This window comes from Caretta caretta, chromosome 3, assembly GCF_965140235.1.
Source record: "Caretta caretta isolate rCarCar2 chromosome 3, rCarCar1.hap1, whole genome shotgun sequence".
NCBI classification, from domain to species: Eukaryota; Metazoa; Chordata; order Testudines; family Cheloniidae; genus Caretta; species Caretta caretta.
This window is the reverse complement of record NC_134208.1, coordinates 73538877-73557727: the sequence shown is the minus strand read 5'-3', so window position 1 is coordinate 73557727 and position 18851 is coordinate 73538877. Positions and strand designations below refer to the sequence as shown.

Here is an 18851-nt window from a genome sequence, read left to right as displayed (position 1 = left end):
TCAGTATGAATAACCTGCCTGTTTCATGCAGAGGACAATCTAGAGTGTAGATTATTTCTGGGATATTCTTCAAGGTTTTTCGTAGTTTAGTGCCAACAGACAAAACTACTGTGATATCACACAAGTTGCTATTCCAAATTGTGGTGGTGTTTGTCAAGATAGGTATTCATCTGGCCACTTAAACAGTTGATGAGCACAATCTGCTCTCCATCCCAACACAACTGCAAAAGTTCAGCCTGTGGACCAAAACATTGAGGCATTATTAAAATCAGGTTTCAGAAGCACATTTTTTCACAGCTGTGTTCAATAAAGAAAATCAAAACAGTTCCTAAGAACTGTTATTATTTAACAGTTATTATTATTAATAACTGTTATTATTAATAATAAAGACAGCAATTATAAATCTGACAACTGAAATTGTATTGCTCATTTTGGTAGGGAAATAGGGTGAGTGCTGTGAGGGGGATCCAAAAACTGAATCCCATGTGCTGTGGCTGGGCAGAGTTTAGGCACTATGTCTGGCTTTGTGCCTGGGCATATGCTGCAGGTGCTGAACTTCTGTCTGGCTCTCCTCCCAGCAGTGGGGATCCCCCAATCCAACTGCTTAAGATCTGGAACTAGTGAAGTCTCCCTCAAGCCTCTCCAGCAGCTCTAGTACATTCCGCAAAATCCCACCAAAGAGGTGAACCCTTTTGGTTTACAGTTTGTCTTAAGGGACACATCACAGAGAAGCAAGCAGATGCAAGCTTAGCAAAAGGTTTCTCGACTCTTTTTACTTTAGAGAGAAAACGCAAGGTGGGACAGATGATTCAGAAAACATGTCCCCTGTCCCCCCCAAACGCAATGCCCCTCACTTTCACTCACCCTTACTTCTACTGTGTTCAGGTAGGAAGGGTTATCTCTGCTTCACCAGGATCCTGCAGTAGCTTCCCTCTACTTGAGCTGATGAAAATACCTGAAGGCTCCTGCCCTTTTATAACCTTCCAATTTCTTCTGGCATATGATTACATGATGTACCTCAACTGGTGATCAAACCATTGCCATGTGACCTCTCCCAGGATAAACCAATTCTCTAGAGCAGCAGTCAACATATTGCTTAGGTTATTTATATTTGGATACAGGAACCATCAAGGTTTAACAACCTTCTATGTCAGCCCAGGGTCACTGCCTTTTAGAATTCTAGTCCAATATGGAGGTAAAAGGACATGAGTGAAGGCAAACAAACCCTACATTCAAAATGGTAACTGCAATCTGACACACATACACATCAGGAAATCCCAGTATCAATCAGAATTTAGAAGCTCTGGAAAGACAGATTCCCCAAATTGTCCCATAGGCACTCATGGTCAGACTTCAGGAGTGTTCTATTCTTAAATGAAGTGGCTGGCGTGACAGATATGGCACTTTCCTGCAATATCCTGGACAAACCTTATTGAATTAGATATCATAGGAGTTCATTGTATTACAAAAGTAAATGTTTATGTATTAATGTGGAATTGTAGGTAACTTCTCCAGATGGAGGATGTGGCCACTGTAAACTTTGGGAAGTGTTATGAGCTGTTTTAAACAATATGTCAGACAAAGGTAAGTGGGATTCCTAGGCAATACTTAGGAGGAGGTGAATGCAAATTACCACCTCCAGTTATGCAAAGACCCAACCTGTTGAAGCTTTGCCCTTAAGAGGGACTCATTGTCTGTCTGATTATCTGTTCTCAATCTCTTCAGATCAAAGGACCAAACTGTATAAAGGAGTGACTCTCAGATTCCTGGGAGTGTTTGTTCTGAGCTAACAGCTGTTATGAACTCGTGACCACAGGAAAAAACCTTTGGTGTGTTTGACTGAAGGACTTATTGCCTGTCAGAGCCCTTGTTGGAGTTGGGATGATTGCTGGCAAGCTTAGTATCATGCATGAAAGTTTTTATCATTTTAATGGGTTTTTTGGTGATGCTTTCATCTTAAGAATAAATGTGATTGCTTAGAAAGGGCTGTGTGGTATAAGTTCTGGACAATTAAACTGTTCATAGCCTGTGAGGAGCAGGAAAGGTAGGCCTGTTTAGGTAGTCTGACTTGCTGGGGGAAGTCACATCCTTGGTAAGGAGCTGTGCAGCCTGGAAAAACCCTGGTAAGGAAGGAGAGAATTGCAGATCTTTATCAAAGAGTGGTGATGGCTGAGGAGCCTCTATCCTAAAGTGAGTGCCCTTGCTAGACCACAGAGGGAGAATACAGGTGTAGTTGCCCTGAACTGTGATAGCTAAATTATTGAAAATACTCAGCACATAGTAGGTCCCAATCTGCTCCTATGAGTGTGGCTCGGTTCCAAGCACTTCTGAAAATTCATCCCTTTTTGTACAAGAACTTATGGAAAGATGTGTTGGTACAAAAAGGGAAAAAATAACTGAATTTTAACTCTGAAAACATGGAGGAATGAATGCAGAATACTAGAAGTTGTACAGCTATGATGAATAATGACTACCCTAAGTGATATGGACTTGGTTCATGAAAACAACATGAAAAGTGAAACTCCTTGCAATGATTACAACATATTCAGAGACAGTCAAATGTTAGAAGACACAGCTAACTCTGGCTAGCTTGCTGCTGTGGTTAAAGCAATTCTGAATGAAGACAGTAAAGAAATGATAAAAAAGAAGCAAATATCTATCATGAATTTCATGTCTAAATTGTACTAAAGTATATCAGTAATTAGATTTCATTTCATTAAATTGTAATTGATTTGATATATTTTTTCACATGAGAAGTCCATGAATTACACAAGGATATTTCTTGCACTTAAAGAAATTCACAATAATGATGACCTTGAAAGTTTTACAAGCTCTCTTGATTTTATTATCCCCCAGACTTTACATAGATTTTGGGTGTCCCTCTGAAATCTTGCAAAAACCAGAATAAATACATTTATATTGTGCCTTTCATCCAGAAGGATTCTAAAGCATTCTGCAAGCTGTAAATAGCTCTACATATAAGGAATCCACCCAAGTGAAGCTCAGCTACCTCTGGGAATAAAATACAACAGCCATTCTGTTACGGCAATGCTATACAACAGTGTTTAGAAGGGGAAGTGAAAAGTAAATTCTCTATTTTATGTTGCAAGGAGAACTTTAGGTAAGCAGATAAAATATTTGACCAGAGCCCTCTAGTTAACAATCCTACATTTTACAAAAAATGCCACAGAATCATTAATGGACATGGGTAATCAGAGCAGTCATTTTCCCATTTCATCTGAAAGGCAGCATAGTGTCTCCCGATACCATTAATTTACCAGAAATGCAGAGACATACAGACCTGGCAAGGTACAATCACAGGGAGGGCTGCTACCATACCACCCACCCATCATTCTTTATTGAAGGGAAATTTAATAGTACTTGAGGCTCAAGGTGTCCACTGTTTGTTTTTTCCTTTTAAGTGGATAAGAATGGGGCTCAGTTCATGAGTAGAAAAAACATAAGTACATAGAGGTCTCTCAGCCAAATATTACAATATTGGACTTCTACAAAATATAGCAGAGAAGCTATTTATGACAAAAGGGGCTAGAACCACCAAGAGGACTTAAATTCAGTAATTGCAATGCCTAACATTTAGGCAGCTGGCTGCTTAGTGGAATCCACAAATAAATATTCATTGGAACAGGGACTTGAACTTTATACTCTAAATCCCAGGTGAGTACTCTAACCACTGGGCTCTTAAGTCATTCTCATGCTTTCTCCAGCTCAATGAATATTTAATTTATTTATAAAAGTGGAACAACTTCAAAACCAGATTTGGAGAGCATACCACCTCAGACTACCCCATTACCCAGAAGTTAGGGTAGTCAGCTGTGAGATTTGGATTTGAATGCTCGAACCACAGCAGTAGAAGGCAGATATAAACCCAAATCTCCCATAGCCTGGGTGAAGGCTCTAACCACTGAGTTAAAGGGAACAGTGCCCCCCTTCCAACTGTAGTTTGTGTGAGGCCCAATCTGATAGGGCTGCTCTGAATTTACCTAGTGGGTTGGACCTCACAGAGTGAGATAGGCAGGGCAAGGATCCTACTGGAATGTAGGCATGAGCTAGACACGTGAGCATGAAAACCTAGGCAGCTTTGCACATACCCTGCAGCAGAAATTTAGGTGTCGTGGAGACTTCAGTGGAAACCTAGGGACTTTAGGCATCTGAAGTGTTAGGTGGCTATTGAGCAAGGGTTTTGAGGATCTAAATTTGAGGATTCTACCCAGGAAAGAATTTTCTGTAGTATCTGGCTGGTGAATCTTGCCCATATGCTCAGGGTTTAGCTGATCGCCATATTTGGGGTCGGGAAGGAATTTTCCTCCAGGGCAGATTGGAAGAGGCACTGGATGTTTTTCACCTTCCTCTGTAGCATGGGGCACGGGTCACTTGCTGGAGGATTCTCTGCTCCTTGAAGTCCTCAAATCATGGTTTAAATAGCTCAGACATAGGTGAGGTTTTTTGCAGGAGTGGGTGGGTGAGATTCTGTGGCCTGCATTGTGCAGGAGGTCAGACTAGATGACCATAATGGTCCCTTCTGACCTTAGTATCTATGAACCTATGAATATGTACTGTAGCTTTGCACATGGACAGTGGCCATGAAACTCAGAGTATGAGAAAGAAGCTGCTCTGTAAGTAGTCAGATGGTCTCCTGGTGTAAACAATGTATTGTTAATTAAGAACCTGGTTCTGCCATTCTTACTCACCTTCTCTTAGTAAAGACTGCAAGTACTCTGTTGAGCAAAGCATGGACTAATGTACAACACATGGTGGGTAAGTGTGGCAGAACTGGGCCATAAAGGGACTGCACAGACAGATTTTCAGAGGATACCTGTAAGAGGGACACTGTCCCCTTTACAAATAGTAGGGACAAGGGGTCAGTCAACCCTCTGTTCCATGGCATGACCCTTTCATGGCCCAGGCATGGTTCCTGGACTTCTGGAGTGGACAAAAACCTTAGGGAAGAGCAGAAGCAGGTGTTGAGAAAGAGGAATTGGTCCCCAAAACAATAGCGTTAGGGAAAACTTAGGCTTCTGCCTCTTTAAGGGCCTGGGACCAGGAGCCTTGTAGATTAGGGAGAAGCAAGATGCTCATCTCTTCCAGGCAAACAGGATATGCTCCAGGAAAGAGGGCAGTATATATTCTGCCTCTCCCTGATAATAGGGGAGACACCTCATTACACATTACATTCATCAGTAATAAATATTCTATATTTCTTTACGTAAATACTCAAAGTAACAAATGCCAATTATATAATGCTGCAGAATGTGAAATATAACTCTGGAACACAGTATGTTCCCTAAACAAAAATCTAAAGCAGTGCAGTTAGAAATAGAATCACATTTCTATTCTGTGCTCCCTTTGGTGATTTGTGCTGACATAGTAACACCAGCGGAAGCCAAAGGCAAGGTTTTCCACAGACTCCTTGGAGCTGACTGCTTTTATATTTTTTGAAGCATTCAAAGGTCTGACATAGCTGTCCTCTGAGTTTCCTGACAGCTCTGTCACTGCAGAGTGAACGAGGCCCCTACACAATTTTTAATATAGAGCAGGCAGGGTTGATTTGTAGTTGTGTGACAGGTAGAATAAAGGTTCATAGGAAATCCGTACCAGAGACAGCAGGCCTGCAGCACTAAACACCTTGAAGCTCTGATGAGAACAGTATCTGATTTGGAGCAAAGGAAAGATAGCACTGATAACTCCCAGAGTCTATTGTAACTATAATATCAAATGATAACAAACAAAATCTTCCTTTCTGTTCTTTATCAGTGTTTTTTTTTAAAAGCATGCACATTCCCCCTTCTATTGCTTGAGTCTCTGACTAAGGTGGTTTAAGGGATACAGGCAAAATCAGAAGCACATATTGCTATGGGATGAAAAGATGCAATGGTGATTGCCCTATAGAAATATTAAAGGCAGATAAATGAAAGAGAAAGCTAGACTTTGAGGGGAGAGACCCTAGTTATCTTTACATGCAGGTAATATAGATTGTCTAGGGCACCATATGTAAGGATAAGCTGGAATAGTGCTGGAATTGCCATGGTCATTCTGCCTACAGGCAAGCAAAAGCGAACAGGTCAGTGGAATGCAAATGGAATAAGAGAAATCGGTCTCTTGGTCTCAAGGATATGTCAGGAGCTCAGAAAATAAAGTGCAAGCAGAATCTCAAAGAAAAGGAAGAGCAGACTGAGATTATTCTTGGCACATTAGGGGCATTTTTGGGAGCTATAGGGAGTGGTGATGGTAGGAACTAAATCCTTTCTTCAGCTAGGATGCCAGTGCAGCTATTGTCAGCCCAAGTAGTTGTGCACAAAGGCAATGCATTGCTTACAAATGCATTGATTGCAAATGTGCAAGCAAAATGTATTGGGGGGCAGAAAATTGTTAAACCATAAATCCTTCAGAGGTTCAAAATAGATGGAAAACATACATTTACATGATTGAATACTGGCTATTGCCGGCAGGCCTGAATTCTGTGGTATGCTGCAATGAAGAAAACAGGAACTGAAAACACTATGTATGTGCAACATGACTGAGACTAATAAGAGGTGACATGTTGTAGTACTGTATAAAAAAGATTATCTGAACACGTCCTCTTTCCCTTTCACAGTATATAGGGAAAAGGGTGCACTCGATATTGACAGGCAACATATTCAAAACTGGTGAAAGGAATTTGGTTATATACAACATAATTAACCTATGGAACCGCTACAAGGTATTTTTCAGGCAAAGAACATAGTAGGATTCAAAATGCTATTATAGGAATAATAAAATAAATAAAGATATGAACAATCACAGTAACTAGGATACAAAAATTGTAAGGAATGTAATCCTTTATATTTCAGGATATATATAATTTGCTAATTGCCTGGGTTCATGCTTTCCTCTGAAGCATCTGTTAATGCTGTTTGCTGGAGACACAACGCTGGAGTGGATGGACCATTGGTCATAGAATTGTAGGACTTGAAGGGACCTCAAGAGGTCTACTAGTCCAGTCCCCTGCACTCAGGACAGGATTAAGTATTCTCTAAATTATCCCTGACAGGTGACTGTCTAACCTGCTTTTAAATGATGGGAGATTCCACAACCTCTCTAGGCAATTTATTCCAGTGCTTAACTACCCTGACAGTTAGGAAGGTTTTCCTAACGTCCAACCTAAACTGCCCTTGCTACTATTTAAGCCCATTGCTTCTTGTCCTATCCTCAGTAGTTCAGGAGAACAATTTTTCTCCCTCTTCCTTGTAACACCCTTTTATGTAGTTGAAAATTGTTATGGCCCCCCTCAGTCTTTTCTTCTCCAGACTAAATAATCAGTTTTTTTCAATCTTTCCTCATAGGTCATGTTTTCTAGACCTTTAATCATTTTGTTGCTCTTCTCTGGAGTTTCTCCAATTTGTCCACATCTTTCCTGAAATATGGCACCAAGAAGGGGACGCAATACTCCAGTTGAGACCTAATCAGCGTGGAGTAGAGCAGAAAAATTACTTCTCATGTCTTGCTTACAACACTCCTAATAATATATCCAAGAAGGTTTGCTTTTTTTTTTTTTTTTTTTTTTTTTGGAAAGTGTTACACTGTTGACTCATATTTAGCTTGTGATCCACTGTGACTCCTTTCCATAGTACTCCTTCCTAGGCAGTCATTTCCCACTTTGTGTGTGTGCAACTGATTGTTCCTTCCTAAGTGGTCTGAATTTGTATGGCAATTCCTATGTTCTTGTTACAGACAGGCTGCATACAAGAGAGAAGATTTTCCACAGCAACTTAAAAAAAAGTCTGTTCCCCATACACACTTACTAAACCCCCGTATAAAGATGTTTCCATTGCTTACAATTTTCTCTTTACAGGTAACAGTGACTGGCAAATTACATGTCAGGTATGTAAAGCTACTCCCACATCCTAATTTGTGGTCTCTCCTCTGGGAGAAATTGTGCGCTGCTTTTAGAATGATTGTGTTTTAGACATTTGATACTATTTATTTGCTTTCAGTCTGAAACCCTGCTCCTGTCTTGGCCCTGGGAATTACAGCTAACTGCAATCTGTTCTTTCCTGCTGGCAAGAGGAGCTCCTGTAGTGTAATACTACATCCGATGAAGTGAGCTGTAGCTCATGAAAGCTTATGCTCAAATAAATTGGTTAGTCTCTAAGGTGCCACTAGTCCTCCTTTTCTTTCTGCGAATACAGACTAACATGGCTGCTACTCTGAAAACTACTTTTATTTAAATCTATTTTGGTACTTCATTAATGTAACATGCAAATAACACAGCAAAAATGTAACCTTTAAATTTACTGTATGCTAAACTGCCAAAAGCCCATTTAAATATCAATCCTGCAAACCCTGACCTCCATTGACTCATAGTGGTCACTTGGGACAATATACAAGAAGAAGGGCTATTGGTATGAGTAGCTGTTTGCGGGCGAGGGCTTCTGCCATACTGTATATGAGCTCAGGACATAGTTTGTTAATAACCGTATCAAACCAACAGCATGTGAAGGGCTAGGAAATTCCAGCTTTAGATATCAGAGTTCTATTCGCAGATCATATGGTACAGTACCATATTTTCAAATTAAATTGCCCCTGCAGTTCGTAACCTATCCAGCGTGTGTAACCAGTGGATGAAATAGACAGACACAGAAGGGGGAGCTGTCACTGCACCAGCCAAGTGTGAGGGGGCAGCACTCCCTCTGCTTTTACCCATAAAAGCTGTGCTTCTGCACACATCCTCTTGCTTTAACCTCTTTGTGCAGCTACAGTTGGAATGGCATTCCTCTTCTTGAAGCTCTTCATAATTGAGAATATGTGCAGCAAGGTATCATTTGGCTGCTACATGCCAAGTTCTCTTACATCTCTAATTGTTTTCTATCTGTGTGGAAGGATTCCCCCACCCCCTTTGGTAGTGCCTATCCTCAGACTAAGGCTAAAAAATATCCACAAGCTGTTATCAGTGAGGCACTGAGCACCCTTAACTTTCCTGGCTTCACTGGGAATTTACAGTGCTCAGTGCCTCACGGGATACGCTCAGCACCTTGCAGGACAGGGTCTCAAATAAACACAATGGGTCTGAATGGGATGCATACAAGAAGCGTGACAATTACCAAATCCCTCAACTGTAGATGTATTGCTGAAAGATCACCCAAATGCAAATGTCATTCACTGAGATGAGAAAATTAGACTGTGTTACTAGCAGTTGAGAAATGTAACACTAATCCAGATTCAGCAGTTTTCCTTCAGCATTACATCTGACAGAAAAATCAATGGAGAGAACAAATTTGTAGCTGAAGGTAAAATAAGTAACAAGTATTTTGTTTGCAACAGTGAGCGACCTTCAAAGCCAAGTCCGTGACAATGGAAAAACAAGTGCAATTTTCAGGGGTCATGTGTGTGATTGGAACATAGTAATTAGCAGACATTTTCTAACTTCAAAGACCTACAATTTCAGACAATCATCAGTAGCAATAGTGTGTGTCACTGTTTATTAGAGATACAAGGTGGGTGAGAACATCTTTTATTGGATTGGTCCGGTACAAGATATTACCTTGTCTCTCTAATATTCTGGGACCAACACAGCTACCATAACATTGCATGCAACTGTGTTTATTGAAATTTTAATAGATACATATTTTCTACGTGCCCTCCATGGGGAAGTCTAATGTATAACTACCAAAAACAATATATTTAAAATAGTCCCATAGGAAAATGCTTTTTTAAAAAATATAGAAGCAATATGTTTACGACCACTCCTGCCCAAGAAGCATAATGTGTATCGCATCACGTCTGTTAAATAGCGACAGCTGTGATCTACACTTACAGATCAGTCATTTTATTTTTAGCTCAATCTTTATTCTGAATTTTAAATCTGTACCTATTTTGATTGAGGCAATATATGAAAGTAAAGATGGCCTACTTGATTTTATTTTGCTTGTTTTTAGAAAACCACAGTTACAATTCAGCAAACACAAAAAGAAAGAAGCATGAGCTCTTTAAATTATCAGGATTTATTTTCTGCTGGTATTCTTGCCTATCACCAGTAATTTTCAAGATTTGTGTTTAACAGCAACTCCTCTTTCTAAGCGGAATCTTCCTTCCTAATTCATTTAGGATCAGATTGTGCCTTTAGTTTATCCACCTGAACAGGGAAGTAGGGAATAATGCCCTCCCACATCTTTGCTCAGCCTTACCTGGAGCTTGGGTGCAGATCTGATGTGGAACTATTTGCCACTGAGACAAGCAGGTGAAGAATGGCACAGCTTTGGCTCTGCTCTCCCTTACTCTCTGACCAGGCATGGGGGAAGAAGTAAGCTGCATCTAGAGCAGGACTGTAACAGGGAAGGAACCGTGACACTGAGTATTCCTTCTAAAGGGTGCTCCTAGGATGCACTAGTTATATGCCCTACACTAGGACTGGGCCTAAAGGATTGACCTAGCCAGTGTTGGGCATCACAACTGCTTACAAAGCAATGAAGTATCTCAAACACTGGATTACACCACAGCTGAATGAAGCAGGTGGAATAAAAAAAAAATCAAGCTTTTGAGAACAGGGACTCCTTCATGTTGTACTTCATCAAGGCCCTGATCCTGCACCACAGTGCACACAGGAAGACCACTGTGCGCATACGTAGTTGCACTGACATCACTGAATGGGTCTCCACCTGCATGGAGTGACTTGCAGGATCAGACCCTTACAAGATATTCTTCCTGGTTTATCAATGGGTTTTCAAATGTAAGACTAAAAATCCTGCTTACCTTGTTCCAATTAAAACATGATAAAGCTCAGCAGGATTTGGGCCACAGCTTGTCACTTACAATAACTTTTTTTTGTTTTTCATTTGCTTCCGTAATTCTGTCTCCGCGGCAGTATGTGGGGATTTTCATATGCCAGTTTCTAGTTGGTAGGAAATGTAAAATACAGTAGACCTTCTCTCAAGCTCTCCCAGCAATTCCCGTCCACTTCCTGGCAAAGATTCTATAGCAGAGTGCTGTCTGTAGTAAGGTCTCCCATTACAACATTGTCGTCCCTTTTACAAAGTAGAACCGAACATTTACTAGTATAACATGAAGTATTATAAATAATATAATGGGTGGCTTGAGGGTGTTCCCTATTTATTAGATAGTAATCCTATCCAGGATAATCTCTGAAGCCTAAAGTGAAGAGTTTTTTAGCCCAGGATATGGTTATTATCACTCAATTATCTGGAAGCACCTGCAAGCTATCATTAAGGATGAAATTTTAATTAAACATTCAATTTTAAATGACAGAAGAAGAGAACCTACAATAAATAAGCTATCAAATAGAGGTGAAAGCTAAAAATAAATAAATAAATCGTAAAACTTTTGGCTCTTTCTCCTGTTACCTTCCCTATTTTCTTCCTTCTGTACTCTTCACTTCCTCTGCATTTTATTTTCTACCCTTTTATTCTCATTTCCCTCTAATCAGAGCCATTCAGAGCCCTCCTCCCCAAATTAACTGTGTGTTTGTTTACATTGTTTCACAACTGAGCTAGGATGGAAGAGCTGGAACTTTCCCAATTGAAACAAACATTGAAAACAAAATAAATACTTCTCTTGTATAGTGCTCTTCATCTGTGGATCTCGCAGTGCTTCTCAGAGGAGAGTCAGTTTCATTATCTTCATTTGATAGCTGTGGAAACTGTGGCACAGAGAGGTGAAATGATTTTCCCAAGCTCATGCTGTGTAGTTCAGTTGCAAAGCTAGGACTAGCATCCATATCTCTGAATTACAGAGCTAGTGCTCTATCCACTGAACTCAACAAACAAGCCCTGCCAAAACAAGCAAGGTAAGGAGGTGAGTGAGTCAAGTTTTTTATTTTTCAACCTTTTTTAAACAATTTCAGTTTCAGCAGTGTGGCAGCACCATTTTCTTTGATTTTATTCTTTTTTTCCTCCTTTTGTGAAAAGGTAGAATTTCAGTTTCTGCTAAAGGGAACGGGAAGCTCGAGAGACCAGCAAATGTCTTAACATTCTGAGTGCAGAAGTCAGAGTAGAGCAATTAGTGTTCACAGCCTGGTTATAATTGTGCATTGATTATGCAAAACAGGCATCCACAATCAGACTGCAGGAAAATTGCATAACTGGGGGAAGGGGGTGAAATGGGAAACTGTCATGCATCAGTAACTCTACAACATCTCTGTATTTGGCCAAGATAATTCCATATTACTAAATGAAATACACAAAAAAAATGAACAAAGTTTATTCTGGGAGTATCCTTGTATTCACTTATTCACTATTTGCAAATTTTATTTATCTGCAATGATGGTTCTGCTACCTGAATACTTATTATTATGGAGTTAGGTTCCAGAAAGAATCCTTTTCAAGGATCTGTTGCAAGGTTTGTCTGCAGGTGGGAGTTATCTTTATGATAAGAGATGTGTTATCTTAGCTACTTGTTAAACGTGGCTTTTTTGTTGTAGCAGTAGTTTTTTAATTTTGTTTCAATTTATTTTGAGGGCTGCCTGAGCTGTTACATATCTTTATTTGTGTAAGAATTGTCACGCTGTTTGGAGTGGCTCATGACCATGAATGCCAACCTCAGGGTGGACTGTCAAAAAACCATGGCAGACACCCCAGAATGGTTGTATGTTCTATAATTAGATTTCACCAAGCCAGTAAATATTCAGGTTGTTTTCTGTCCCAAGCTACCAGTCACTTATCCCAGATCGATTTGTACCTTAGATCTTACACCAAAGACAACACCTGTAGCCAGTCCTGTAATAAACTATCTAAAGGTTTATTAACTAGGAAAAAGAAATGAGTTATTTACCTCATCTCTGTCATCTTCAGGTCCATCTTTAGATGGTAACCCATTGTGTGTACATGTTTGCTTGCTTTAACTGGTAATCTGTCAATTCAAAATGTCTTTCAGGGCAGACCCAGGGGTAACTTCTGGAGAGCTCTGCCTTAGTTTAATGTTTCTGTCCCTGTGAGAATTCAAACACCAAAGAGATGAAAAAATTTCTTGTCGACTATTTTTATTCTTCCAGCATTCAAATTGATGGGAAGAAGCCTTCTGCATATACTTCTCCATGGCTGGATGGGGCAATTAACAAAGCTTTTGTTTTATGATGGCCCACTTAATTTTTGATAGTCCTTCTGCATGGATAAGTGCCTGGGTTCCCATGTCTGGGTTCACAAGTTCAGTGCAAACATTTTTAATGTTATAAAGCAAAGCTTACGTGTTTCCTTATAGCATGGAATACAGACATTGCAAGGGAGATTAATGCAAGCAGCAATTTACGAGCATTTCATAGAGTCTAAACACTAAATACATTTTTATAAAACTAATACCTATTTTGAAGAAAACTAACATATAGGTGAGCTGGTTTGGTTTCCAGCTATGCGTTTATCAGTTTAGCTAACGACTAAGGTCTTGGCCAGAACTGCCACTGGTTTTACCAGTGTTCCATAAAAAGATTAAAAGGGGGAAGAGAGAAAGAAAAGGAACTTGTGTTAGCTAAATTGTTTTTTAAATTGTAAAACTTTTGGCTCTTCCTCCTGTTACCTTCCCTATGTTAGACTGAATTACCTTATCAGATGTGGGCTAGAAAATGTATAATACTGGAATTTTAACAAAATATTGTATCGCTCCCTTTTAGGAACTGCATAAACTCTTTGCCATAAATCCGGTCTCCACCTTTCTTATACTCTAGAGTTGTGGTCCTGTTGTAATTAGAGTTACCATAAGTCCAGGTTTTCCCAGACATGACCACTCTTTGTTTTTGTTTGTTTTGGTCCTCCAGTCTCTGTCCACGCAGACTTTTGAAATAAGAACAAATGCCCATGATTTTGAACTGAGTAGCTGGAAAGTGGCAGCTGCTGGCCAGGAATCCAGCTTTGAAGGCAGCACTGTCATCAGAATCAGTGCAGAAGTAAGGGTGGCATGATATAGTATTACCACCCTTACTTCTGCACTGCTGCTGCTGGTAGTACTGCCTTCAGAGCTGGGTGGCCAGAGAGCAGTATCCCTCCCGTACTCCAGTTCCCCCTTCCCCTGGCAGCATCCTCTTTGGGATCTTGACGTATGTTACCCTAGTTGTAATGCACATTGCCAGTTAATGTGTATTCACACAAATGAAAATGCTGTTCTAGTCACTTCACAAATATTTGTTCTATGACAGAGTTGTTCCTGGTCATGGTTCACCTTAAGACCCATGACCAGGAACAAACATTTGTGGAACCTCTAGATTAGCATTTAAAATCATTTAAGTCAACCCTCCTCTGCCCCGCCCCACCGCAAAGTTGTGGAACTAACATGTTTGCTGCCATCACATTGTTCACTCTGCTTATATGTTCTACTTCTTTCCTTACCCGGTACCTGTTTTATCTATTTAGATTTCAAGCTCTTTGGAGCAGGGACCATGTAGTACTCTGTTTTTGGTTGGCCCTTAGGCACCATTGTCATAAATATGATTAACCAATTGACCGTTTGTTATTATTAATCCGAGTTACAGCTGGACTCAAAATTCTGGTCTTCACAAGGCCTCACATGGAGAGGACCCACAGTTTATACATAAGCTGTGTTCAAACACAATTTAAAGAATGGCAGACTGTAGCATAGGCTGTAATTAGGAGCTAAAAGCATAAGAGGCTGTAGATTAAAAGAACATATTGAAAAAACCCTCTACTTTCTATGTAAAAATGAAAAGTGAGTTAGATTTTTTAAAAAAAATATATAATAACGAACGTGCTTTGGTACATAAAACTATTCTTTATTTCTTTAAAAAAATATATAAAATAAGGGCAGAATGCAAAAATGAATATATAAAACTAATCACATCCCTCTAACTTTTAATCTGTCTCTTATAAATTGTAATTTAAAAACACAATACAATAAATAACTGTACAGTTCCATTTATCTTAACATGTACTAGGAAGGGATGCAATAGGAAATGGAAACAGTCTCTTTAAATCATGGTCACCTTAAACCCAACACCACACCTCCTGGGGAGATCTTTGCGATTCTCTCTCTTTTTGGGTATATCTACACTGCAATATAAAATTGGGATTAATGGGACTTGAGTCAACTGGCCGGGGGTTACAGACCTTGGGGCCTGCGCATCTACACTGATTGCTAACCCAACATTAAGATTTTTCTAACCCTGTGCTTGAACCTGGGGCTGGTTCACTGCAGCACAAAGACCCAAGTCGAACCAGCTGTATCTGACTCTCTAGCACCCTCCTGAAATGTGGCCATGATAACTCTAAGACTGTGGTGCACTGTGGGGAAACTTGACTGCCCACCTGCACGTTACAAGAAGTTTGAACAGCCTGCCAACACAGCCTGCCGAACTATCATTTTGGTCTGTTCATGCCCAGCTACTGGAGTCAGCAAAATGGAGGAGAGGCGCCTTTTGAAGAACTTCTCTTGCATGTACTTTCACTCCTGTCTGGAGACAAGCAGAGATGCTGTGAGGCACTGGTGGACATTTCATTGGTGTTTTCTGACCCACCAAAGGCACCTGACAGAACTTATGGTGGAGCAGGAGGAGGAGGAGGAACCAGGAATGGCAGACTCTTATTGCCCGAGGTAGTTCATGACACTCGGTATAGCTACGGATGCCCCCTGCATAGACTGGAGGTTCTGGAGCAGGGCTACAAGCACAGACTGGTGGGATCACATCGGCATGCAGACGTGGGATGACCAGAAGTGGGTCCACAACTTGTGCATGAACAAAGCCACATGTCTGGAGCTTTGTAAGCAGCTTGCCCCAAACCTCCAGGGCAAAGACACATTCCTAAAGCCACCCTTGTGGGTCCATAAGCAAATTGATAAAGCAAATTGGAAGCTGGCTACCCCAAACTGCTACAGGTCCATTAGAAACCAGTTTGGTGGTGGGAAGTTGACTGTAGGTAAAGAGGTGGTGGAAGTTTCTGGGGCAATTAGGCTTGTTGTTTACCCAAAGGTGGTGAACAGAAGATATTCCTGAAGTAATTACTGACTTTCAGAGAAAATGGGGTTTCCAAACTGCACCAGAGCCATCGATAGGATTCATGTGCCCATAGTTTGCCCTCCTCAAGGACCACATGAATACATAAACCACAAAAGGTCCATTGTTATGCAGGCCCTTGTGGACCAGAGAGAGCGCAATTTATAAACGTCACCATAGGCTGCAATGGGAAAGCCACTTTTTTTTTGCTGATCGGGAGTCTACATTCATTGGACACTATTTCCACCAAATGCCATTTTCATAAATGGAGTTATTGTCCCCATCATAATTCTGGGGGACCCCCCATACTCACTTTTGCCTTGGCTTATGAAATCATAACCCCAGTTTAAGAGCCCCTGGCAGAAGACAGTTTCATTACACTCTCGGCAGGTGCAGAATGGTTGTTAAATGTGCTCTCAGCAGATTGTAAGCATCTCCAATGGGATACCAGACTTATTGGGATTCCAGTGGCATCAATGCTGTCTGCATTACTGTGACTTGCAGTGCTCTTCACAGTCTGTATGAAACCAGAGATGAGCCATTTCCCCCTGACTATAATAGCAAAGGACCCTGAACCAGTACACTCAGCCAGAAGGTGGACCTACTACAGTTGGAGCTGAATGTACCAGGGTGTAAGCGCGTGGGACTCACCTCTGCGGCACCTCCTGCTGGTGTTCTGGGAATTAGCTCTACTTCCAGCCTTGGAGCGCCCTCTGCGGGCCAGTGTCCCTCCCGGACCCAGTGTCCCTTGTACATCGGAGTGCTGCCCCCTGGCAGTAAACCCTGTACTTGCAGGGTCTCCCCACCCCTGGGAACCCCCACCCCCTATCCCTACCTCACCTCAGTCTTTAGCTACTGCCAAGTCACTATCTAGCCCCCGTTCACTGGGGCTGACTGCAGTATATAAGCCACTCATTACAGGCAAGGAGGGTTTGGACCTGCTGCCTCTGCAGTACCTAATTGGTCTTCAACTAGGTCGCAGCCTGGGGGGTTTCCAATCCGAAGCTTCCCAGCTCCCTTGGCCTTCCCCCAGTCCTGCTCCACTCTAGGCACTTGGTTAGGCTCCCCAGCAGCCAGGCCCTTCTACAGGCAGAGAGGGTCTGTTTGGACTCCTGGCTCGCAGCCTCTTATAGGGGCCAGCTGGGCCTGATTGGGGCATGGCCCCAGCTTTTGTTGCCTTCCCCAATTGGCCCAGGCCTCTGTCCCAAGCCACAGCCCTCTCCGGGGCTGGTCTAAGCCCCTCTGGGCAGGAGCGGGTGTTTACCCCACTACTCAGGGCAACAGAAGTCAGGGATGCTTTGAGCTCCCACATTATGAATTTGCATGGCCCAATGGAAGAGGAGGAATAATACCTTTATCAATGTGCTTGTCGGAGTGGTGTGTGGAGGGGTGTCAGTGGTTGGGCAGGTGTGGGGAGTTTAGTGCTACACAATGTATTTATGAATGACATAACCACTTATGAAGTGTTGGGATTGATAGTATGGATTGATGTAAGGAAGTGACTGAAGTATGAATTACTATAGATTATTATATTGAGGGATAGTCTTAGTGTACTAATTCCTAATTGTCTCTGATAATGTAGGATGTGAAGCAATGGTAGCAATAAACGTGCTTGATGAAATTAAAAAACTTTATTTATAACCATGTATTAGAAAAGTACAACATTCATTCATTGCCAGGCAGGCCAGCTGCCATTACCACACCAACACACCGGTAACAGAACCTGACAGAAGAAAAACAGTAAAGTGCATGAACAAGTGCAAGCAGTGAAATTACCTGTTCTCCTTTCCTCTCTTTCCCGATTAGCTGCACACTTGGGGTTGTAGGAGGCATCTACAGGGGAGGAGGAGAACATGGAGGGCTCTCTGGGGCAAAGTTGCCCTGCCCAGTCACTTGTGGGACCTGACTGCATGTGCCAGAGAGCCATGCAGTCTTCCAAGGTGCTTCTGGACTACAGCACAGGATAGTGTGCAGGGGACTCAGGCTGTTACGTGTGTAATGTGGCAGGAGCTACTACTTTTGCAGTCAATAGTGATATGAGCCACTCAAAGAGCTCTTTCTGCTAAGCTCTCTTCGAGGAACTGCGTTTGAATTTCCTGGCCACAATTTTGAACCTCACATGGTGGAGGAAGGGGGAAATGCCAAGGCACTAGGATACAATCCATCATTAGTGAATACACGCTGCTAGCAATGTCTTCTCGTAGCTTTTGCATTGTTTACAGAGTGGAAATCCCTCTCATTCCTAGATTAATAAACATTAAAATGGAGCCAGAAATTTACTGTTTTCAGGCGTGATTTCTATCCCTTCTGTGTCTGCTGTAGGCTCCACAGTGAGCTGTTCCTCAAGAGGTGCACCAAAAAACTCCAAGTATGGACCAGAATGTGCTGTTCCTGCTCCAAAGCCTGTTCTGGGACCAGTTTCAGCAATAAAGTCACTTCATTGTTCTTATTTGGTACCTGCTGCTGGCTCCCATCAGTCCCCATGCTGGATTCTGGAGACAGAATGACACCAGCTGAGCATGTCATCATGCACCACTGTTGGCTCCACGCTGGGTACAGTGTCCAGCATTCAGTCAAACTCCTCTGTAAAATGGGCATGATGTCAGCAAGTTGCCCAAGGTGTGGTTCTGGTTCCTGGTTTTTCAGTACTCACTCTTGAGCAGCATAATCTGCTCCCTGCACTGGTCACCGGTCTGGTAAATGTGCAAAGCTGCCGGTTTCTTTGCTATTTGCTAGTATGCATGGTCATTCCTGGGACTCTTACTAAAGTCCACTGTTTTTCTGGCCTTGCATCAGTGATTTAACAAAATCTGGCTGTGCTCCTGTCATAAATACAAAGGGAAGGGTAACCACCTTTCTGTATACAATGCTATAAAATCCCTCCTGGCCAGAGGCAACATCCTATTAC

General features: G+C 41.7%; 1 long non-coding RNA gene across 1 annotated transcript in view; it reads left to right on the top strand.

Annotated features, from left to right (window-relative positions):
* Positions 1 to 11649: 11649 nt before the first annotated feature.
* LOC142071535 (uncharacterized) overlaps positions 11650 to 18851 on the top strand; it is a 206923-nt gene continuing 199721 nt past the window's right edge. Inside the window, exon 1 of the long non-coding RNA XR_012667615.1 lies at positions 11650 to 11805. This is a non-coding gene — a long non-coding RNA (uncharacterized LOC142071535). The remainder of the gene's footprint in view (positions 11806 to 18851) is intronic.